Source organism: Dendrobates tinctorius, unplaced genomic scaffold (assembly GCF_039654945.1).
Source record: "Dendrobates tinctorius isolate UK_male_01 unplaced genomic scaffold, ASM3965494v1 ptg000181l, whole genome shotgun sequence".
Taxonomy (NCBI): Eukaryota; Metazoa; Chordata; class Amphibia; order Anura; family Dendrobatidae; genus Dendrobates; species Dendrobates tinctorius.
In genome coordinates, this window is record NW_027361848.1 from 2,679,707 (window position 1) to 2,705,861 (window position 26,155).

Here is a 26,155-nt window from a genome sequence, read left to right on the forward strand (position 1 = left end):
GCAAAGCCGACTCCCTGTCCAGGGTCTCCCAGCCACACGAAACCACAGAGGAACCTTCGCATATCATTGATCCCACTAGGATCATCACAGTGGCTCCAGTGAACTGGCTCACCCCTCCTCCAGGCAAGACGCTTGTGCTTGAGAATCTCAAGCAAAAGGTCCTTCTATGGGGGCACTCCTTCAAACTGGCCGGCCATGCCGGAACTAAGAAGACTCTTGACCTTATCACGCGTCACTACTGGTGGCCCACGCTTCACCAAGATATACTTGACTTTGTGGCTTCTTGTCCATCCATCCTGTGCTAAAAACAAAGTGCCACGAAGACCTCCGTCCGGCTTGTTGCTTCCGTTGCCCATCCCTGCGGTTCCTTGGGAGAACATCACGATGGATTTCATCATCGACCTACCCCGCTCTTCGGGTTGCACAGTTATCTTGGTGGTGGTGGATCGTTTTTCCAAGATGGCCCACTTCGTCCCTCTGCCTGGTCTTCCCTCGGCGCCGGAGCTGGCCAAAGTTTTCATTCATCAAATCTTCAGACTTCACGGACTACCTCAACGCATTGTGTTGTGAGTTCATTTTCCCCTTCACATTGAGGTCTGATGAACTCCTTCTTCTGGTGAAGGAAGGTATTGAGGCTGATTACAAAGCACCTGAGCAGAATGATGATGACTGGGTGACTGGGATTGCTGACTGGATATAAGGCAGCCGACGCCCTTCTGCCTTGCGGGTGATTACTCTGAGGGATTCTTGGAGACCAGTCTGATTCCTGCTCCTCAAAAGCTAAGTTTTCTGCTCTACTTTTTGCATTTGTGTTTTGGTTTTGTTTTGCCTTGTTTTTCTGGATTTATGCCTTTCCCTGCTGGGTTAGCCGAATTCCTTTTTGCTCTGTCTTCAGATAATACCTGAGTACTGATATAGTCTTTTTGAAGCCTAGCGTCTTCAGGGCTTTTTTCCCTATCAGTCTGTTGGCTCTTGTTTTTGAGAGGGTTTTGGCGGATTGCAGACAGCAGCTTTTCTATTCTGTCCTATTTCACCGTCATTATATGTTGGGGGCTGCCTATTGCTTTGGGGTTTGCTCTGGGGCAGTTTAGATTTCCCTTTCTGTCTTTAGGCTATGTAGTTCTCCGGCTGTGATCGAGGGGTCTAGGGCACCGTAGGAACCCCCCACGGCTACTGCTAGTTGTTGTTGTTAGGTTCAGGGGTCTGCAATCCGACAGCTGCCAACTTCTCTGGTTTTCTGGACTTAGCTAGTATTTCTGTTTTTGCCTCCTACGGTGACTCATTCATAACAGAATCACCCGCCCTACCGCAGATCCTAGGGTACTCAATAGCAGGAAAGAATTGTAAAAAAAAAAAAAAAAGTGTGTATATTTTTTCCTCTATACTGTATCTCTGAGGCCGTAGGGGGAATTTTTTTTTTCTTTCAATGGAGATAAAGCAATTGTCTGATCGTGTGGAGCAGCTCGCTGCGGAAGTGCGGGGAATTTCCGCCTACCTTGCTCTTTCACATGCTGCTGAACCAAAGATCCCTACTCCTGATGTGGTTTTTGGGGATCGGTCTAAATTTTTGAATTTCAAAAATAATTGTAAATTATTTTTTGCCTTGAAGCCTAACTCGTCAGGGAGCTCCGCGCAGCAGGTTAAAATTGTCATCTCTTTGCTGCGCGGCGATCCCCAGGATTGGGCGTTTTCTTTGAAACCAGATGATCCTATTCTGACTAATGTGAACGCATTTTTTCAAGCCTTGGGGTTGTTGTATGATGAACCTAATGCTATTGATCAGGCTGAAAAGACCCTGTTGGCATTGAGCCAGGGTCGAGATTCTGCAGAATTGTACTGTCAAAAATTCCGAAAGTGGGCGGTCCTTACTACCTGGAATGATAATGCCTTGGCAGCTCTTTCGGAAGGGTTTGTCAGAAGCTGTAAAAGATACTATGGTGGGATTTCCTGTTCCCTCTGGTCTTGACGATTCTATGTCATTAGCCATTCAGGTTGATCGGCGTTTACGTGAACGCAGGACTGCACGAGATGTGTTGCCACCTGTTGAACAAGTGTCTGAACCTATGCAATGTGATAGAGTTTTGTCCAGGGAGCAACGTCAGGAGTTCAGAAGGCGTAATAAGCTGTGTTTTTTTTGTGGAGATGCCTTGCATATTATTTCTGTCTGTCCTAAATGAGAGAAACGTTTTGCACACACGTTTTCTGTGGGTGGTGTTCAACCTAAGTTTCTTCTGGCAATTACTCTGATCTGCTCCCTGTCCACATTTTCCGCCAAGGCTTTTGTGGATTCAGGAGCAGCCCTGAATCTAATGGACTTGGATTTTGCTAAACGTTGTGGATTTCCGATGACACCTCTGCGGACACCTATCCCTTTGAGGGAGATTGATGCTACTCCTTTGGCGAAAAATAAACCTCAGTTTTGGACCCAGGTGGTAATGCGGGTCGCGCCAGACCATCAAAAAATTGCAGATTTTTGGTGTTGCATAATTTGCATGATACCATTGTTCTGGGGTTTCCCTGGCTGCAAATTCATAATCCAGTTTTGGATTGGAAATCTGTGTCTGTTGTGAGTTGGGGTTGTCGGTGTGCCCTTAGTAAGGCTCCGGTTTTTTCCACCTCTCCTCAGTCGCATGATGTTCCTGACTATTTGGCGGACTTTTATGATGTATTTAGTGAGAATGAGTCTGCGTCTTTGCCTCCTCATAGGAGTTATGACTGTGCAATTGAGCTGAGCCCGGTGTGTAAATTTCCTAAGGGTCGGCTCTTCAATTTATCTGTACCCGAGCACGAGGCTATGCGATCTTATATTAAGGAGGCGTTGGAGAAGGGTCATATTAGACCATCCTCTTCACCCTTAGGTGCCGGGTTTTTTTTCGTGGCCAAAAAGGATGGTTCATTAAGGCCTTGTATTGACTATCGTGCCCTCAACAAGATTACTGTTAAATATCAGTATCCGTTACCCCTGATTTCTGATCTATTCTCCAGAGTTAAAGGAGCTTGCTGGTTTACCAAGCTTGACCTCAGGGGGGCGTATAATCTTATTCGCATTAAGCATGGAGATGAATGGAAGACGGCGTTTAATACTCCGGAGGGACATTTTGAGTACCTGGTGATGCCTTTTGGGCTCACTAATGCCCCTTCTGTCTTCCAGTGCTTCATGAATGACATTTTCCTAGACTTTGTGGATAAATTTTTGATTATCTATCTGGATGATATTTTGATCTTCTCCAAGGTTTGGGATTCTCATGTGGAACATGTTCGGACTGTGTTCCGGATCTTGAGGGAGAATTCCCTGTATGTCCAAGTATATTATGATCATGCTCTAAACACAAAGTCTGTCAACCAGTATCATAAAACTTCAATCATGAAGGTCATCATAAATTATCAGTACATATTGAGAAAAACTTTTTAGTGCTAATTAACACACTTCAAACAGTCCCATTCAGGACAGCAATGAAAGAAGCAATAAATGGTGCTCTGAGCAGCAATGATGAAGGCAACAAAACTTGTATAGAAAACTCATCACATTTTGTATCAACACAGAAATAGGAATCAAGTTTCCTCATTTACTGATGAGCGTTCCCTGTGGAAATAGTGATATATACACATATTGTTTAACCAACACATGTATCGGCAGATTTACATGAGTATTTTAGCATTGAACGATCTCACCCAGATCAAGACGGGATGTCACGTATGTTGAGCCATGACAGAGACTCGCCGGTCCCGGGTGCCATAAAAGTTGCCACAGTCAGATAGTGCGTCGCCCGATGCGTTTCGTCATATTAGACTCATCAGGGGAGTTATTTGCAAGAAATCTTGCTACTGCCTTACCTAAGCCTCCATTTGCGCGATTTAAAAGTAAGAGCCGGGAGACCCGTCAGAACCAGCTCCGCCTTCGGCGTGTGACGCTCTTCCGGTGAATGGAACGCACTTCCTGTATTTGGAACGCAGGGCCGGATCTAGGAGCGCGTCATCACCATAGCAACGCCATATATGTACTCCAAACCTGCTGCCCATAACTCTCCTTCACTACAGCACTACATACATAAACAAGGGACATCCTACATATCTAGATATCCCCACTAAGTGTTCAGACAAAAACCACGTCCCGAAAAAACGCTAATAGGTGCATGGTATGAATGGGCTCATATATACCGTTAGTGACAATGTGTATTCCCTACGTCACTGCACGGGATTCCAAGTGGCATAATTCAAGATCTCTCTTAACCCCATATATACCAGTCACTTGAGATCGAATAGAGTGACAGAAAGCAAAACACACAAAAATAAAAAAAAATTTAGAGAGTTTTATAAAGAATTCTCAATTGAGATTACAGAAAGTGGACCACGAGAGTCATGGTCCCCAAACCGCTAGGCGAGCAACCCAGTCAAAAACACCCTCTATAACAGAGAGTGTCAGGAGCAGGGTAGTGGACTCAGGATACCTGACAGAGAACGGAGGATGGCTCAGGGAATCTGTTTTTAGATAACTAAAAGAGAGAGACATGAAAACAGCTGTGGAATAATGATACGTTTGAATACAGAAAACTGTGTACTTTTTAAAATTGTCAAAGAGTGGACCACTGAAGTCATGGTCCCCGATCCCCTAGGCGAGCGAGCCTAGTGAAGACCAGGGAGTGTCAGGAGTAGGCCAGTGGGAACAGGATACCTGACAAAAAAACAGAGGTTTGCTCAGAGACCTTATTTTTGACCAAAATAACCCCAACTCAAGGAAAAAACAAGGTTTTTTTGGCTATAAAAAAACAGCTATAAGATCCCAGAGGATAAACTGTTTTGAGACAAAAAATCCATTTTGCTCTCTCTTTGTAGTATAAGTTTGTTCCAGTCCCCCCTCTCTGTGGAGGCAAGATCTTGTCTATGCCAAAGAAATAAATGATTTTTAAATCTACCTGGTGTAGAGAGTTCATATGGTTTATCACAGGTGTATCTCTTTCGTTGGCTATATCTCGAAGATGTTCGCCAATCCACTTGTGAAACTCTCTTTTTGTTTTGTCAACATATTCCATGCCGCATAGTCATGTAGCTTTATATACAATGCCCTTGGTGCCAGGGGCGGACACAGACTGCAGAGGGCCCCTGTGCAAGAAAACTTCCCGCCCCCCCCCATACCGCAACAAAGTTTAGTAAACATAAAGGTTGTAGTATTTATCAGTTTAGAACACAACTATCAAAACTAAATAATAATTTAAATGTCCATATTTAACATTGCCTTCTCCCCATCAGTCCCATCATTGCCTTCTCCATCACCCCATCATGGCCTTCTCCCCATCACCCCCATCATTGCCTTCTCCCCATCATTCCCATCATTGCCTTCTCCCCATCACTGCCTTCTCCTCATCACTGCCATCATTGCCTTCTCCCCATCACTCCCATCATTGCCTTTTCCATCACCCCATCACTGCCTTCTCCACATCACTCCCATCATTGCCTTCTCCATCACCCCATCATTGCCTTCTTCCCATCACTCCCATCATTGCCTTCTCCCCATCACTCCCATCAATGTCTTCCCCATCACCCCATCATGGCCTTCTCCCCATCACTCCAATCACTGCCTTCAACCCATCAATCCCATCATTTCCTTCTCACCATCACTCCCATTAATGCCTTCTCCATCACTCCCATCATTGCCTTCTCCCATCACTCCCCATCATTGCTTTCTCCCCATCACCCAATCATTGCCTTCCCCATCACTCCCTTCATTGCCTTTTCCCTATCACTCCCATCATTGCCTTCGCCATCAACCCATCATTGCATTCTCCCCATCACCCCAATATTTCCTTCTCCTCTTCACCCCCATCATTGCCTTCTCCCATCACCCCATCATGGCCTTCTCTCTCCATCACAGCCTTCTCCCCATGTCCCCATCATATCATTGCCTTCTCCTCCAGGGTCAGGCTCCACCTACACATACACAGACACAAACACACAGCAGCACATCTCACCTGTCCGCAGCATCGCCCGCGCTTCTTCACTCTGGCACAGCAGCGGCCACTGAATGATGTCATTCAGCGGCACTCTGCACTGTGTCAGAGACAGGAAGTGCGGGCAGGAAGCAGGATGGATCCTTGCAGCTCCGCTCCTGCAATTTTCTCTTGCAGGCAGCAGAGCTGCTTGGATCGCTCCCTGCCCACCGCACATGAGGGCAAGCTGGCCAGGGCCCCCCGGAGTCTTGGGCCCGGAGAAACCGACCAGATTGCCTTCAACATTAGCCACCCTGCAGGGTCCCCTGGAGGCTCTGGGCCCCGTGCAGTTGCACCGGTTGAACCGGCGGTATGTTCGCCCATGCTTGGTGCAACAATTTATGAAGTGCTGTATGGAATATGTCATGCCCGTAACCATACTAGAAAAAGGTTTTGACTGCAGGATAGATGTACAAGCTTTGCATCTCCCACACTTGAAACATCCTTTTATTTGAGTGAGTAGCCCCCCACTTGACTCCATTGGCTTAAATTGTCTATGAACCAACCTGTCTCTCAAAGATCTACCCCTTCTGTAGGTGATTTATGGATAAGGGGAAATATATTTCTTAATATCATTATCCATTGTTAGTACTGCCCAATGTTTTAAGGCGTTGACAAAAGTATACAAAGATCAAGTGTCTTTTTGGTGGGAGGTACAGAGTCTGGACAGTTACATAAAGTCTGGCATTGTGCCAAGACATCTGAGAATTATACTTTCACCAGGTTATTGGTACAAAAATTCTAGCCTCATTGCCAGATGGGAAAAAGAAGCTACGAAATGCTCAATTAGGCTAATGAGGCTGCTACTGGAGGAAGAGAAACAGGATTTAGCTAATCTTAATGAAGCATTAAAAGAACAAATAGAAATAAACAATTTTTCATCTGAACCTGAATTCAGTAAAAAAGAAACAACTACAGAACACTATAGAAAGATTTCAGAATCATTTAAAAGAAAAAAAAACATACATTTTTTACGAGAGACATTCAGGAATTTAAAGAGAATAAAGCTTATTCATTCTCTACAGTCCAGTTCTCAAGAAAAACGGAAACATATCTCTTCCTCCGAAGCAGAGGTCTGATTGTGACACGAGATTGAGCTATCCTAGTGGTAGGGGGAGGGGGAAAGGTACAAATTGAGGCAAAACTATCCCCTCAGGAACTGCACCCCCCCCCACACAATCCAATTTAGGTCTTCAGGTCATCAATTTATCCTCTAGACCTTTGAAAGTAGAAGTTCAATTACTTGGTAGAGGGTTATCATTTGTACCCACTTCGGATATGGACACTTTTGATGTGGTAAAAGACTTGACTTTATTTGCTAGGCATCGCAAATGGAAAAAATTCTTCTTGAAAGAGGAAAAAAGGGAGTGTGGTGAACTTGGGATACCCGACGATCTTTTACATGACGTCCAATTTCTGTATCACTTAAGTGATCCCGACCCAATTTGGAAGGTCTGGGTCCGTTCACTAAATTAAAAAATAAGAGTTCTAGAATGCCCCCACCAACTGGTGACATGAGGTCAATTTACATCTTTTTGAACCTTGTTACAGAGGATTTGCTGAAACTGTCATATAATAAACATTTTAGTCGCCATAATCTATCTAGAAATAAGATAACATGTCTTTGTGATCTTGAAAAAGATATGAGTATCACTATAAAACCCTCGAACAAAGGGGGGAATATAGTCATCATGGACAGCAATGACTATCGTAGGATGTGTCTCACTATACTGGAAAAAAACAGGATTTTGAGATTCTGGACAGAAATCCCATCACACAGTATTCAGATGAACTAAAAGTTCTGATCGAAAGAGGTTTCATGGAGGGGGTTCTAGGAAAGGATGGAAAAGACTTTCTGATACCAAAATACCTTGTCATGCAAAGGGGGATACATAAGGGGACTAACCCATTGAGAGGCAGACCCATTGTATCGGGGAACAATGGTCTCACTGAAAAACTGGGCACCTATCTAGACCAAATCCTCAAAAGATTTGTGGTGTCTCTGAATTCATACGTGAGAGACCCCACTGACTTACGTAAATTGGATGGCATTTTCTTGGAATCTGGTATGATCTTGGTGAGTATTGATGTGGAATCTTTATACTCCTCTATTCCTCCTGAAAAGGGTATACTGGTGGTTGAACATTACCTCAATACAAGAGGCACACAATATGGTAAACATAACCAGTTTGTATTGGAAGCATTGAACTTCTGCCTCACCAAAAATGTCTTTCTTTTTGATCGGAGATTCTTCCACCAGTTCAGGGGCACTGCGATGGGCAGCCCCTGTGCGTCTTCGTATGCAAATTTGCTCCTGGGCTGGTGGAAGGAAAAAATGATTTTCTCTGATTCCATGCAATGCCCAGATGACAGGATCGTCTTGTGGCTACACTACATTGACGATATCCTTGTCATCTGGAAGGGCAGTATGGATGAGTTTGGTACTTTCGTCAATGGCCTAAATTCAAACAGCATAGGCTTGCGGTTTACATATGAAGTGGACCCCAGTAGACTGACTTTTCTTGACATCTGCATCATGAGGAATGGAGGGTATGCTCTGTACCAAGACCCATAGAAAGGTGACGGCAACTAATTCCATGTTGAGGTGGGAGAGCAGTCACCCTTCTGCTTTAAAGGGGATTCCTAAGAGCCAGTATCTGAGGCTGCGCAGAAATTGCTCTGATGTTAATGATTTTGAGACACAGGCAAAAGAACTACAAGGGAGGTTCCTTGATAGAGGGAACCCAACCAATGTTCTGAGTAGTGCATACAAGGAATCCTTAAAAAGAGATAGGCGGGAACTGTTGGTTCATAGGCAACAAAATGCAGAGGAATCCTCCATTCGGTTTATCCTCAGGTTTTCCAGTGGGGCTGACAGTATAAGATCTGTGTTATAAAAACATTGGGCAGTACTAACAATGGATAATGATATTAATATATTCCCCTTATCCACAAATCATATACAGAAGGGGGTAGATCTTTGAGAGACAGGTTGGTTCATAGACAATTTAAGCCAATGGAGTCAAGTGGGGGGATACTCACTCAAATAAAAGGATGTTTCAAGTGTGGGAGATGCAAAGCTTGTACATCTATCCTGCAGTCAAAAACTTTTCAAGCAGGGTTACGGGCATGACATATTCCATACGGCACTTCATAAACTGTCGCACCAAGGGCATTATATATAAAGCTACATGTCTATGCGGCATTGAATATGTTGGCAAAACAAAAAGAGTTTCGCAAGAGGATTGGCGAACATCTTCGAGATATAGTCAACAAATGAGATACACCTGTAGCCAACCATATGAACTCTCTACACCAGGGAGATTTAAAAATGATTTCTTTCATTGGCATAGACAAGATCTTGCCTCCACAGAGAGGGGGAAACTGGGAAAAACTTGTACTACAAAGAGAATGGATTTTTTGTCTCAAAACAGTTTATCCTCTGGGATTAAACGAACAACTATCTTATAGCATTTTTTTATAGCCAAAAAGACCCTTGTTTTTTCCTTGAGTTAGGGTTAGTGGTCAAAAATAAGGTCTCTGAGCCAACCTCTGTTTTTTGTCAGGTATCCTGTTCCCACTGGCCTGCTCCTGACACTCCCTGTATAGGGGGTGGCCTTCACTAGGCTCTCTCGCCTAGGGGATCGGGGACCATGTCTTCGGTGGTAAACTCTTTGACAATTTTAAAAAGTACACAGTTTTCTGTATTCAAACGTATCATTATTCCACAGCTGTTTTCATGGCTCTCTCTTTTAGTTATCTAAAAACAGATTCCCTGAGCCATCCTCAGTTCTCTGTCAGGTATCCTGAGTCCACTACCCTGCTCCTGACACTCTCTGTTATAGGGGGTGTTTTGACTGGGTTGCTCGCCTAGCGGTTTGGGGACCATGACTCTGGTGGTCCACTTTCTGTAATCTCAATTGAGAATTCTTTATAAAACACTCTAAAAAAATTTTTATTTTTGGGTAATTTTGTATGTTTTGCATTCTGTCGCTCTATTCGATCTCAAGTGACAGGTAGATATGGGGTTAAGAGAGATCTTGAATCATGCCACTTGGAATCCCGTGCAGTGACGTAGGGAATACATATTGTCACTAATGGTATATATGGGCCCATTCATACCATGCACCTATTAGCGTTTTTTTGGGAAGTGGTTTTCGTCTGGACACTTAGTGGGGATGTCTAGTTATGTATGATGTCCCTTGTTTATGTATGGAGCGCTGTAGTGAAGGAGAGTTATGGACAGCCGGTTTGGAGTACATATATGGTGGTTCTATGGTGATGACGCGCTCCTAGATTCGGCCCTGTGTTCCAAATACAGGAAGTGCGTTCCATTCACCGGAAGCGCGTCACACGCCGAAGGCGGAGCTGGTTCTGACACGTCTCCCGACTCTTACTTTTGAATCGTGCTAATGGAGGCTTAGGTAAGGCAGCAGCAAGTTTTTCTTGCAAAAAACTCCTCTGATGAGTCTAATATGACGAAACGCATCGGGCGACGCACTGTCTAACTGTGGCAACTTTTATGGCACCCGGGACCGGCGAGTCTCTGTCATGAGTCAACATACATGAGATCCCGTCTCGATCTGGGTGAGATCGTTCAATGCTAAAATACTCATGTAAATCTGCCAATACATGGGTTGGTTAAACAATATGTGTATATATCACTATTTTCACAGGGAATGCTCATCAGTAGATGAGGAAGCTTGATTCCTATTTCTGTGTTGATACAAAATGTGATGAGTTTTCTATACAAGTTTTGTTGCCTTCATCATTGCTGCTCAGAGCACCATGTATTGCTTCTTTCATTGCTGTCCTGAATGGGACTGTTTGAAGTGTGTTAATTAGCACTAAAAAGTTTTTCTCAATATACACTGATAATTTATGATGACTTTCATGATTGAAGTTTTATGACACTGGTCGACAGACTTTGTGTTTAGAGTATTATCATAATATACTTAGAAAACAAACCAAAAAACTAAAATTTATACTGTTGCATGGATACAGATTGTTTAAAATAGGGGCAAAACATTGCATCCTTCATTTTCTATCCTCCAACAGTTTGTTTGTGTAAGAGGAGACACACCTCCCTACTACAGGCTTTTAATACCGGAGGGAATTTTTATAAAAAATTTATCATTGTCTCTTCATGTGGTTTATGGTCCCCTACTGCACTTGAGTTTGTTGTGTTATTTTTGTTGTTGGTCTTTAATATTTCCCATTAAAAGTTATATTTTATCCATACGCTAGTTCTAATATTTCAATGATACAGAATATTCAGAAAACACTTCGACTGAAGGAAAAGGGATCATAACAACCAAGAAGAGATCAGACTGGACACCTCCACCTGGACGCATTCCTCATTTGGATAAATATATAGACTCCTTCAGACGTTTGATGAAATCCACCATCATAGACACTAACAGGACACAAACATCCAACATCAGTGCCCAGGAGAGAAAGGCCATACAGTCTTTGAAAACCAACAAAGAAATAATCATTAAACCTGCTGACAAGAAAGGTGCGATAGTCATGATGAACACATCAGACTATATCAAGGAAGCAAACAGACAACTTACGGACACACGCTACTACAAGAAACTGGAGTTGGATCCTACACAGGACTATTACAAGGAACTAAACAAGTTGGTATCTTGTCTGCCTGACGAATCCATAAGAGCCGATAACCTGATACCAGAGAGTCCAAGAATAGAGACAATCTACATGCTTTCCAAAATCCACAAATCTGGAAATCCAGGAAGACCAATTATTTCATGTGTGGGCACCCTTACTGAGCAGGTATCTGGATGGGTAGAGGGTATCCTTAAACCACTGGTAAAAGGTTACACCCAGCTACATTCAGGAAACAACTGACCTATTGAATAAACTAACAGCAATAGGTCCTCTAACAGAAGGAACCATCCTGGCCACCATGGATGTGATATCTTTGTACTCCAATATCCCACACCAGGATGCATTAAATGCCTGCAAATTCTTCATGGAAAACACAGAGACTGATGCTGATTCTGTGATGAAACTTATAAAATTCATCCTCACCCACAATTACTTTGAATTTGACAAGATATATCTACATGGATGTGGAAAGTCTATATAGAGAGATCTTAAACACAACCGATAAGGATGCCACCTTTATTGATTTTTTGTGTGAGGGGTTGCAATTTGTCCTTAGGCACAACGAATTAAAATTTCAGGATACATGGTTTCTGCAGCAGGTTGGGACCGCTATGGGGACTGTGGTGGCGTGCACTTTCGCCAATCTCTTTCTGGCATATTTTAAAAATAGGTATATCTATTCCCAGACCAATTTGTATCAGAGACATATTAAATTATTCATTCGTTATGTGGACGACATATTTATGGTTTGGGACGGGTACAAAAATGTTTTTTCTGGATTTTGTTTCTTATTTCAAAGATTCGAATGACATGAATATGTGTTTCATGGCAAAATTTGGGGGTGATTCGTTGGAATTCCTGGACGTCTTCTTAGAGGTCAATGACGGTTCTGTGTGCACTACAGTTTACCGTAAGCCATCATCTACAAATGCTATGTTGCATTATGATAGCTATCATCCACCATATATGAAACATTCTCTTGCATACAGTCAATTTCTAAGATTGAAATGTATAAATAATACAACTGAGGGCTATGAAATCAATATGTGGATTTATGTAAAAGATTTAAGGAAAGGGGATACCCCTGTAAATTACTTGAGGAGACAAAAACTAGAGTTATCCAGGAAATCAATGTTTTGTGAGGAAGTAAAAATAAAGACAAAAAAAACTAGAGTGATAGGGGGTTTGTCTTTAGTTTTGGTTATAGTCCTATGGATAACCTTGTTAGATCAGTGATTAATAATAATAATAATACATTTTTACATTTTATTTCTATAGTGCCGCCATATTCCGCAGCACATTACATTTCAGAGGGGACTTGTACAGACAATAGACATTACAGCATAACTATAATCACATAGATCATAACAGATACCAAGAGGAATGAGGACCGTGCTCGCAAGCTTACAATCTATGAGGAAAAAAGGTAGACACGAAAGGTGGGTGGTAACAGTTGCCCTGATTGTATGGACCAGCCATAATGTTAAGTGTGTAACAGTACAGACGCAGAGGACTAATGGATGCATAAAGCATGTGGGAACATGATGCGGGGAACCTGGTTATGGTAAAAACTTTTGGCTGTGCCACATAGGGATAGATGAGGTTAATGTGTTGAGGCGGTAGGCCAGTCTGAATAAATGAGTTTTCAGGGCGCACTTAAAATTGTGGGGATTGGGGGCTAATTGTATTGACCGGGGAAGTGCATTCCAAAGAATTGGCGCAGCACGTGTATAGTCTTGGAGACGGGAGTGGGAGGTTCTGATTATTGAGAATGCTAACTTCAGGTCACAAAGAATAATGAAGAGCAGCATCCATTCTGTAAGAAAAGAGTCCTGATTGGGAGAGTTGTAAGAGCCGGGAAGAAGGTCTGAGACGATCTCTTATCAAGCTGAGGTCGAAGTTTATTCAGAGATACACGGCAAAACAGAACAGATAGTCAAAGAAGTTGAAATATGCGGGCAAAAACAGGAATTCAGATGGGCAGAGATTCGCTAGGTAGTCTGGCAATGAAAAGGCTCTGTGCCCTGGCCATGGTGAGGCACAGCGGCATGATGGCGATGGAATGGCCCCGAGAAACAGTAACAGGGGCTTTTTATACATTATGCAAACAAGCTGTATACATATTATAGCAAAAGGGCGTATATGGTTACATCATATCTTTTTGGACAAAGGAAGAAGTAACACAATATTACATCAGTAATTAACTTTTTACCAGACCACATTAAGAAACACATAAATCCAATATTACCTCTAACTACTGTCATTAATCTTATTACTGCTCTTAGACTAAACCCATAAATTCATAAATTTGACAATTGGAGAAGTCTGTTTCCTACTAACACTATCATGAATACACATATTTCCCATATATTCGTTGTTTTTAGTTTCTCATTGCCCTAAGGCTGATCCAATTTACCTGTAGGCACATCTACTAAATTTGTTAATGAGCATGATCTCATTTTACATCCTCCATCTGCTTTTACAGAGTGCATCGTATTATTTCTATTGTAAAAGTTGAATATATTCTTTCCTAACTTTCATAAGATGGCTGCCTCGTTGCTCATGGCAGCTCAGTATATTATAGCTGACCATTCTCTTACACATTCCAGGTGAAAAAACATGTAGAAATTTATTTTGCCATGAAAACATGCAACGTTTCGACCATCATATGGTCTTTTTCAAGCATAGTATAAAACAACAAAGGCGGTCTTAAATAGGCCAAAATGGCCAATCAGCATCTAATATCCGCCCATTGTGAGACAAATAGCCAACAAATATACCAAAGACATATACAAATACAAAATAAATACATTACAATGCACAGCAAACATAAAATTTAAAATACAATACAAAAATGGTACAATCTTAACACATGGTAAAGGTAAACAAAGATACATCCAATCACATATATGTTACCACTAATCATGTCAGTGTCCCCATGTATCATAGCAACCCTCCACCAATCCTATGTAGTCATACAAAAAAGTATCAACAAAAAAACAATCAGCCAATGGATGTAGTCATCAAAAACGGCGCCAATCCTAGTGACCTATTGGATTAACTCACATATCCTGAGGTATCATAGAACCGCCGTCCAATGTTCAACAACTCCCCAGTAGTCATCAGAAAGCGCCTGTCTGTTGTTTACAGGGAGGAACCCAAATCCCGCGATACTAAGACGAGAATATCGCGCATGTGCATTAGCGCTCACCGCGATCTCCCTAACTCCAGCCTTAAAGACCCAAACTATTCAGGGAGCGGTCACATGATACACACAAATCTCGCGGTATCACATCAACAATATCGTGCAAGCGCAATAGCGCTCAGCGCGGATCAAATCACCGCAGCCATACAAACCCGTGTCAGTCAAAAGACAGTCATGTGACAAATCACAAGGCCGTCATCCAAGCCGACCCTACTAGTGAGAGCACGGTCATATGACAAAGTCACATGATCGCAGTCTCACAAACCCACAAAGCTCATAAGTACCCAAAACCAAATCCATGGTAATTTGGGAACAGGGAGCACAATGATAATCATCATACTTTGCGTGGAAAAACTTGAAAAGGGCAAAATCTTGCACGATATTGTTGACGTGATACCGCGAGATTTGTGTGTATCATGTGACCACTCCCTGAATAGTTTGGGTCTTTAAGGCTGGAAGGGGAATAGTCTTGAGGAGATCATTTGCATATTCCCAGTGCCTTCTGGGATAAGTGAAGAGTCTCCGCGAGCTCAACGATCACTGGGTTTTGGCCATTCCAGCTGAAAAGAGGAAATCGGAAAACCAGGGGAAGACTCTTGAGGAGATCATTTGCATATTCCCAGTGCCTTCTGGGATAAGTGAAGAGTCTCCGCGAGCTCAACGATCACTGGGTTTTGGCCGTTGCAGCTGAAAAGAGGAAATCGGAAAAACCGCGTGCCTATCGGCGCGCGAAATTTGGCTCATCTTTCATCGTTTTTAAGAAATCTCAAGATGGAAGAGGCCAGGAGCCATTTGGTGAGCTGCATTTCTTGCTACATGTTCACAGATTTACCAGTGGAAAAGTCAAACTTCACATGCCACAAATGCAAGCTTGTGTCCCTGTTGGAGGAAAAGTTGCAAAATCTCGAAGAGAGGTTAGCTACGTTGAAGATCATTAAGGAAGGTGAAGAGTTCTTGGACAGAGCAGAATTATCTCTTCATGTTACAGAAAGAGAAGAAATTCGAAGTGCACCTGAAGAAACAGAGGAATGGAGACATGTGACCCAGAGAAGCAGGAGGATCAGGAGGCAGTCAGCACCCATACTGCTCAGAAACCAGTACCAGGCTCTCACGCAGGAAAACGATGAAGAAATACATCAGGATAAGACTTTGCCAACAAACAGCAACCTTGTACGCCCTCAGAGTCCTCCTGGATGGAGAAAGAAAAATGTTGTGAAGAAGAAACGGAGAGTGGTGGTCATGGGGGATTCCCTGCTGAGAGGAACAGAGGCCGCTATCTGCAGACCGGATATAACTACAAGAGAAATGTGCTGTCTTCCAGGTGCAAAAATTAAAGATGTGTCTGACAGGATATCAGGACTCTTCAGACCTACAGATGACTACCCATTCCTGCTACTACATGTGGGGACAAATGACACCGCAAGAAACGACCTGGAAATCATCTGCAGAGACTTTGAAGACTTAGGCAAGAAAGTGAAAGAACTGGGAGTGCAGGTGGTCTTCTCTTCCATCCTCCCAGTGGATGGCCATGGAACAAGGAGGTGGAATAAGATTCTGCAGGTGAACAACTGGCTACGTCGATGGTGCCGTCAGCAACGATTTGGATTTCTGGATCACGGAGTGAACTACTTATACGATGGACTACTTGCTAGAGATGGGGTGCACCTTACGAAGACTGGAAAGCATGTATTTGGAAGTCGCCTTGCTACACTTGTAAGGAGAGCTTTAAACTAGAACAACATGGGAAGGGAAGCAAAAGACCAGAAAAAGCCATACACCTGACAAATGCTATTGAGAACTCTGCTATTAGAAGTGGAAAGGAAGAACAAAGACGAAAGAATCTAATTAATAAAAATATTGGAGAAAGAGAAACCAATCACAAACTAAAATGTTTCTATACTAATGCACAAAGCATGGGCAACAAACAAGGAGAATTGGAACTACTAACACAGGACAAGAAATATGATGTCATTGGAATCACTGAAACTTGGTGGGACAATACACATGATTGGAATACAAGACTAGAAGGATACAACTTATTTGCAAGAAACAGACTTGATAAACGAGGAGGGGGTGTCGCATTGTATGTTCGAAACGCGTATATCTGCACAGAGATTGAAGCTTCAGAGACTGGGAGTTCTGTGGAAACTGTTTGGGTAAGAATACAAGGACAGAACAATGGAAAGGACACCATTGTAGGCATTTACCACAGGCCGCCTGTGCAAGCCGAAGATATGGATGAACTCTTTATGCATCAGATGGCCAAGTTCTCCAAAAAATATGACATAGTTGTCATGGGAGATTTCAACTATCCAGACATTTGTTGGGAATCTCTCTCAGGCAAAACTAACAGGTCAAGGAAATTCTTATCCTCTCTTGCTGACAACTTTATCTTCCAAAAGGTAAGGGAGAAAACAAGGGGAACTGCTACCTTGGATCTAATCCTTATAAACAGGGAGGAAATGGTTGAGGAGGTAAAAGTGGCTGGGACCCTAGGAGGTAGCGACCATGCTATTTTAGAATTTTGGATAACTAGAGGTGGAAGACCTGTGAAGACTCAGACGTCAAGGTTAGATTTCAGAAAGGCAGATTTTAAGGGATTCAGAAAGAGAATTGGAGGGATCCAATGGGTGGATATCCTTAAAGACAAAAATGTCCAGGAAGGATGGGAAATCTTGAAAAATGAAATTCTCAAAGCACAGTTGTTAACAATTCCGAAAAGAGGGAAGAATAGGAAGCATTTAAGGAAACCAGGATGATGAACACAGAACTTAGGCACATGCTAAAAAGGAAGAAAAAAATGTTTATAAAATGGAAAGAGGGAGGCATATCTAAAGAAGAATATAATGCTGTCTGCAGAACCTGCAGGGCACAAATCAGATTATCTAAAGCTGAAAATGAACTGAGGCTTGCAAGAGATGTCAAAAGCAATAATAAAGGATTTTGGGGATATGTCAAAAGTAAAAGAAAAGTCAAAGATGCTATAGGATTTTTACAGGATGAAAATGATGAAATGGTAAGACAGGATGTTGAGAAGGCTGAACTTTTAAATTCCTATTTTGCATCTGTTTTCTCTCAGAAAGGAAATGCAACATCAACTGTTATTCACTGTCCTATTAAGGGAATAGAAGAATCCAGGATATCTATAAACAGAAAGATAGTGATGAAACACTTAGCTAACCTAAATGAATTCAAGTCTCCAGGTCCAGATGAATTACACCCCAGAGTACTGAAGGAGATAGCAGAAGAAATTTTTGAACCCCTCTCCATAATCTTTGAAAATTCTTGGAGAACAGGAGAAGTGCCAGAAGACTGGAGAAGAGCAAATGTTGTTCCTATCTTCAAAAAGGGGAAGAAGGTGGACCCAGGCAACTATAGGCCGGTGAGTCTGACTTCTATACCAGGAAAGATCTTTGAACAAATTATTAAACAACATGTATGTCAATACCTGGATAAGAATGAAGTGATTAAACAGAGTCAGCATGGGTTTAACTAATAAGTCATGTCAGACTAACTTAATTTCCTTCTATGATGGTATCACTGATTGGGTGGATCAAGGAAATGCTGTAGATATAGTATATCTTGACTTCAGCAAAGCATTTGACAAAGTCTCTCATACAATCCTTATTGAAAAAATGACTAAGTATGGAATGGACAAGGCAACTGTTAGGTGGATTCATAACTGGCTTAGTGATCGGACCCAAAGAGTGGTCGTAAATGGCTGCACATCCAGTTGGAAGAATGTCTCAAGTGGGGTACCACAGGGCTCTGTCCTGGGCCCTGTATTGTTCAACATCTTTATCAATGATTTAGATGAAGGAATTGAGGGTAAACTGATTAAATTTGCTGATGACACAAAGCTAGGAGGGATAGCTAATACTAGAGAAGAGAGAGAGAGGATTCAAAAAGATTTAAATAAACTGGAGAAGTGGGCAGCAACTAACAGAATGGTTTTTAACAGGGAGAAATGCAAAGTACTACATCTGGGCAATAAAAATGAAAAAAGCATATATAGAATGGGAGGAATAGGGCTAAGTGACAGCACATGTGAAAAAGACTTGGGTATACTAATAGATCACAGACTGAATATGAGTCAACAGTGTGATGCAGCAGCAAAAAAGGCAAATGCAATTCTAGGATGTATTAACAGAAGCATACAGTCTAGATCACGTGAAGTCATTATTTCCCTCTACTCCTCTTTGGTCAGACCTCATCTGGAATATTGTGTCCAGTTTTGGGCACCACATTTTAAAAAAGACATCAACAAACTGGAGCAAGTTCAGAAAAGAGCGACCAGAATGGTGACCGGTCTGCAAACCCTGTCTTATGAGGAAAGGTTGCAGGATTTGGGAATGTTTAGTTTGCAAAAGAGAAGACTGAGAGGAGACTTAATAGCTGTCTACAAATATCTAAAGGGCTGTCACATTGTAGAAGGATCAACTTTATTCTCATTTGCACAAGGAAAGACTAGAAGCAATGGGATGAAACTGAATGGGAAGAGACACAGATTAGATATTAGAAAAAACTTTTTGACAGTTAGAGTGATCAATGAGTGGAACAGGCTGCCACGAGAAGTGGTGAGTTCTCCTTCAATGGAAGTCTTCAAACAGAGGCTGGACAGACATCTGACTGGGATGATTTAGCGAATCCTGCTTTGAGCAGGGGGTTGGACCAGATGGCCCAGGAGGTCCCTTCCAACTCTACGATTCTATGATTCTATGAACATCCTGCAGGGGGGGCACAGCTTGGCAATTACATCTGTTTTACATCTCCCCTGGATCAACAGACTACTACTCCTATCATGAGATTTCCTCTCTTGAGTTCACACAAAACAGAGCACAGACACTGAGGACAACGATTCTGATTCATCAACACAATTTTACAATACGCCAGTCACTCAACCCACAGTGCAAAATCGCTGGTTTGAAATCCTCCTGCTGTATCCGGGCTAAGGCTGCATTCAGCTCCTCTTTCAACAGCGTGCCCTTATCAATTTACAGGGGAAAATACCCTCAGAGTACAACCTTACTGTGAAGGATTCCTCTGTTATGAACAGTCACATTTCCCTGATCCTGTAAAGGACCAATTTTTTTCTTCAACACATGTGAAGGAACACACCTAACGGGATCCCTTATCAGAGACCGTAGTCCCTTATTAGCCACTCAAAAATCATTCAGTCCTACATTCAAAGATCCTCAGTTTACAATTCCATACTTTAAAATCACATAGACAACGAGGACAATATATAACAATCCAATAACTGCAGAGGCCTCTGATCAAAATCGTTGGGCAAGATTGACTACTTGTCACTTCCTTCAATGTTCATTCAACTGTCAATCAATCATCTATTATATAAAGCTCAATGTGGGTGTGTATGTTTGTATATGTGTGTGTGTATACGTTTGTGTGTATGTATGTGTGTATGTCCGGGATTGGCATTCGCACCGTCACAGCTACAGCCACAAAATTTGGCACAGTCACACATCTGGACCCCAAGAGCGTCCTAGGCTATGTTGTGAGGTGAAATTTTAACCCTGCGCGTTCCAATTCACCAAACAATTTTGCCCCTATCTACATACTGGGGAAAAAGTGTGTGCGTATCAAGCCCCGCCCCTCATTATGATGTCATAATGGTTGCCATGGAGACGCTGATGTCATCATAGGTTGCAAGCCCCGACGCTCATTATGATGTCATAATGGTTGACTATGGGATGGAGGATGAGTGATGGGTATATGGGCACTGGACTATGGGATGGAGGATATGTATGACGGGTATATGGGCACGGCACTATGGGATGGCGGATATGTATGATGGGTATATGGGCACGGGACTATGGGATGGAGGATATGTATGATGGGTATATGGGCACGGGACTATGGGATGGCGGATATGTATGATGGGTATATGGGCACGGGACTATGGGATGGAGGATATGTATGATGGGTATATGGGCACGGGACTATGGGATGGAGGATGTGTGATGGGTATATGGGCACTGGACTATGGGATGGAGGATATGTATGATGGGTATATGGGCACGGGACTATGGGATGGCGGATATGTATGATGGGTATATGGGCACGGGACTAAGGGATGGAGGATATGTATGATGGGTATATGGGCATGGGCCTATGGGATGGAGAATGTGTATGATGGGTATATGGGCACTGGACTATGGGATGGAGGATGTATGACGGGTATATGGGCACTCGACTATGGGATGGATATGTATGATGGGTATATGGGCACGGGACTATGGGATGGCGGATATGTATGATGGGTATATGGGCACGGGACTATGGTATGGAGGATATGTATGAAGGGTACATGGGCACGGGACTATGGGATGGAGGATGTATGATGGGTATATGGGCATGGGCCTATGGGATGGAGAATGTGTATGATGGGTATATGGGCACTGGACTATGGGATGGAGGATGTATGACGGGTATATGGGCACTCGACTATGGGATGGATATGTATGATGGGTATATGGGCACGGGACTATGGGATGGCGGATATGTATGATGGGTATATGGGCACGGGACTATGGTATGGAGGATATGTATGATGGGTATATGGGCACGGGACTATGGGATGGCGGATGTGTGATGGGTATATGGGCACGGGACTATGGGATGGAGGATATGTATGATGGGTATATGGGCACGGGACTATGGGATGGAGGATATGTATGATGGGTTTATGGGCATGGGACTATGAGATGAAGGATGTGTGATGGGTATATGGGCACTCGACTATGGGATGGCGAATATGTATGATGGGTATATGGGCACTCGACTATGGGATGGCGAATATGTATGATGTGTATATGGGCATGGGGCTATGGGATGGAGAATATGTATGACAGGTATATGGGCACGGGACTATGGGATGGAGGATGAGTGATGGGTATATGGGCACTGGACTATGGGATGGAGGATATGTGTGACGGGTATATGGGCACGGGACTATGGGATGGAGGATGTGTGATGGGTATATGGGCACAGGCCTATGAGATGGAGAATATGTATGATGGGTATAATATGGGCACTGGACTATGGGATGGCGGATATGTATGATGGGTATATGGGCACTGGACTATGGGATGGAGGATATGCATGATGGGTATATGGGCACGGGACTATGGGATGGAGGATATGTATGATGGGTTTATGGGCATGGGACTATGAGATGAAGGATGTGTGATGGGTATATGGGCACTTGACTATGGGATGGCGAATATGTATGATGGGTATATGGGCACTCGACTCTGGGATGGCGAATATGTATGATGGGTATATGAGCACTGGACTATGGGATGGCGGATATGTATGATGGGTATATGGGTACTGGACTATGGGATGGAGGATATGCATGATGGGTATATGGGCACGGGACTATGGGATGGAGGATATGTATGATGGGTTTATGGGCATGGGACTATGAGATGAAGGATGTGTGATGGGTATATGGGTACTTGACTATGGGATGGCGAATATGTATGATGGGTATGTGGGCACTCGACTATGGGATGGAGAATATGTATGATGGGTATATGGGCACTGGACTATGGGATGGCAGATATGTATGATGGTTATATGGGCACTGGACTATGGGATGGAAGATATGCATGATGGGTATATGGGCACGGGACTATGGGATGGAGGATATGTATGATGGGTTTATAGGCATGGGACTATGAGATGAAGGATGGGTGATGGGTATATGGGCACTCGACTATGGGATGGAGGATATGTATGATGGGTATATGGGCACTCGACTATGGGATGGAGGATATGTATGATGGGTATATGGGCACGGGCCTATGGTATGGTGGATAAGTATGATGGGTATATGGGCACGGGACTATGGGATGGAGGATAATTATAATTTGTTATAACTAACCACAGTTAGTTACTATGCCCGGGCAGCGCCGGGCTCTTCAGCTAGTCAGTTATACATCTAAAAACATAATTTGTGGTCTGTTATATGTTTCAATAAATGATGCATACAAAAATTCAAACACCGGCAAAAGTTCAACAGAGATAGTCTTGTTCAGACCACCAATTATCTGTCCCAGAAACCTCTAGATAGCACTGAATTTTTTTTAGTAACACAATGGGTTACTAACCACAGATCTTTCAGTGATTTAAAGAGAGTTATTTGCCATCAGGGTCCAAAGGAGGTCCAGTTCTGACTATCCCAAGTTCCGGCACCACTTACTGTAGTGGAAACCTGTATAGAAAGTTTTAGGAGAAACTCAAAAGGTTTCCCATGTTTGCCAGTTTTGACCAAATCAGGGAGTCAATCGATCTGAAAAAAGAGCACACAAGCAGGGTCTGTTCGTGAACAGGCAGGTCTGACCACAGAAGCCTAGTCACAAATTTTGATTACAAGCACAGAGATAAGAAAAGTGGGAATGGGCTTAAATTACCTAAGACAGAAGATACTTAAGTTGGGGAAAAACAAAATTGTAAATTATGGATTCTGTAGAAATTCCTTTCTATCCAGTTCTAACCAGCTTACTGTACTTTAGGAGACAAAGAAATGTGTAACACAGACACCTCTATATCAGAGACAACTCCCTATGTTATTGATTTTATGAATAACACTTATAAAGCTAATACTAAAATCCAAATTATGGAACATACAGTGGGTACGGAAAGTATTCAGGCCACTTTAAATTTTTGACTCTGTTTCATTGCAGCCATTTGGTAAACTCAAAAAGTTCATTTTTCTCATTAATGTCCACTCTGCACCCCATCTTGACTGAAAAAAAAAACAGAAATGTAGAAATTTTTGCAAATTTATTAACAAAGAAAAACTGAAGTATCACATGGTCATAAGTATTCAGACCCTTTGCTCATTATGGCATAGAAGCACCATTTTGAGCTACTACAGCCATGAGTATTCTTGGGAATGATGCAACAAGTTTTTCACACCTGGATTTGGGAATCCTCTGCCATTCTTCCTTTGCAGATACTCTCCAGTTCCATCAGGTTGGATGGTGAACGTTGGTGGACAGCCATTTTCAGGTCTCTCCAGAGATGCTCAATTGGGTTTAGGTCAAGGCTCTGGCTGAAGCCACTCCTTTGTTATTTTAGCTATGTGCTTTGGGTCATTGTCTTGTTGGAAGGTGAACCTTCAGCCAAGCCTGAGGACCAGAGCACTCTGGAAGAGGATTTCATTCAGGATCTCTCTGTACTTGGCCACATTCATTTTTCCTTCAATTGCAACCAGTCGTCCTGTCCCTGCAGCTGAAAAACACCCCCATAGCATGATGCTGCCACCACGTTCACTGTTGGGATTGCATTGGGCAGTTGATGAGCAGTGCCTGGTTTTCTCCACACATATCTCTTAGAATTATCACCAAAAAGTTCTATCTTCGTCTCATCAGACCAGAGTATATTTTTTCTCACAGTCTGGGAGTCCTTCACGTGTTTTTTTTTTTTTTAGCAAACTCTATGTGGGCTTTCATATGTCTGGCACTGAGGAGAGGCTTCCGTTGGGCCTTTCTGCCATAAAGGCCCATCTGGTGGAGGGCTGCAGTAATAGTTGACTATGTGGAACTTTCTCCCATGTCCCTACTGCATCTGTGGAGCTCAGCCACAGTGATCTTGGAGTTCTTATTTACCTCTCTCACCAAGGCTCTTCTCCCACGATTGCTGTTTGGCTGGACGGCCAGGTCTAGGAAGACTTCTGGTAGTCCTAAACATCTTCCATTTAACCCCTTCCCGACCTGTGACACAGCGTATGCGTCATGAAAGTTGGTGCCAATCCGACCCATGACGCATACCCTGTGTCATGACTTCAAAGCTCCCCTGCGGGTTGGGTGACCGGGGTCACAGAAAGGTCACCCGACCCGCAGTGACAGGACCATTTGTGCTTCACCACAGGGGGGTGGCTTAGCCCCCCATGGCTACGATCGCTCTGATTGGCTGTTGAAAGTGAAACAGACAATCAGAGCGATACAGGAAAGATGTATATCTTTGTACTGTGTTAGCCAGTAGATAGAAAAATATTCAGAATTGAGAGTCCTCAGTGGTTGATACCTTTTAATGGCTAACTGAAAAGATGGTAACACATTGCAAGCTTTCGAGACTACTCAGGTCTCTTCATCAGGCATAGACTAATACAAAATCTGAAGAGTCACATATTTATGCACAATACAGCACAGAAAAAATGCAATAGATGAGACAAGTGACGAGAAGCAGAACTATCATTATGGGAGAGGGAGAAACATAAATATTGCTCCAGTTCATAGATAAGGGGTCCGGATGTTTTATTGTCCTCTGATTGGGGTCTCCTAATGTGTTGTGATGCCCCCACACGGTCCTAGGAGCAAATTCCTTAATTGATGTAAAAAGACATAAATCCATGCGACACATTCATTCCAGCACTGAGAGTGTCAAAGGTCGTCAAAAATTTATACTCACAGACTCTTCTCTCTCTCTGAGATGTGAAGTTACCTTTCAATACCAGTAATTTCATATCTATGTTCCTGTGATCAGGTGTTCAAAAATGTTTTGCCACAGGTAGATCCATTCTTTTTTCTCTTATTGTGTGACGATGAGTATTCATCCTTGTTCTAAGCTTTTGCCCTGTCTCCCCCACATACAGACCCCCTGTTGGACATTTAGTACAAATAATTAAGTACACCACATTAGATGTAATGCAGCTGAAAGTACCTGGGATCTTGTAGTCCTGATGTGAATTGGGGATCTTTATCTTGTCTGTGGTCATTATAGATGGACAGGTTTTACATTTTTTCTGGTTGCAAGGAAAGGTTCCTCCAGCTGTTGGAGACAGGGCAAAAGCTTAAAACAAGGATGAATACTCATCATCACACAATAAGAGAACAAAGAATGGATCTACCTGTGACAAAACATTTTTGTACGCCTGATCACAGGAACATGGATATGAAATTACTGGTATTGAAAGGTAACTTCACATCTCAGAGAGAGAGAAGAGTCTGTGAGTATAAATTTTTGACGACCATTGACACTCTCAGTGCTGGAATGAATGTGTCGCATGGATTTATGTCTTTTTACATCAATTAAGGAATTTGCTCCTAGGACCATGTGGGGGCATCACAACACATTAGGAGACCCCAATCAGAGGACAATAAAACATCCGGACTCCTTATCTATGAACGGGAGCAATATTTATGTTTCTCCCTCTCCCATAATGATAGTTCTGCTTCACGTCACTTGTCTCATCTATTGCATTTTTTCCTGTGTATTGTGCATAAATATGTGACTCTTCAGATTTTGTATTAGTCTATGCCTGATGAAGAGACCTGAGTAGTCTCGAAAGCTTGCAATGTGTTAC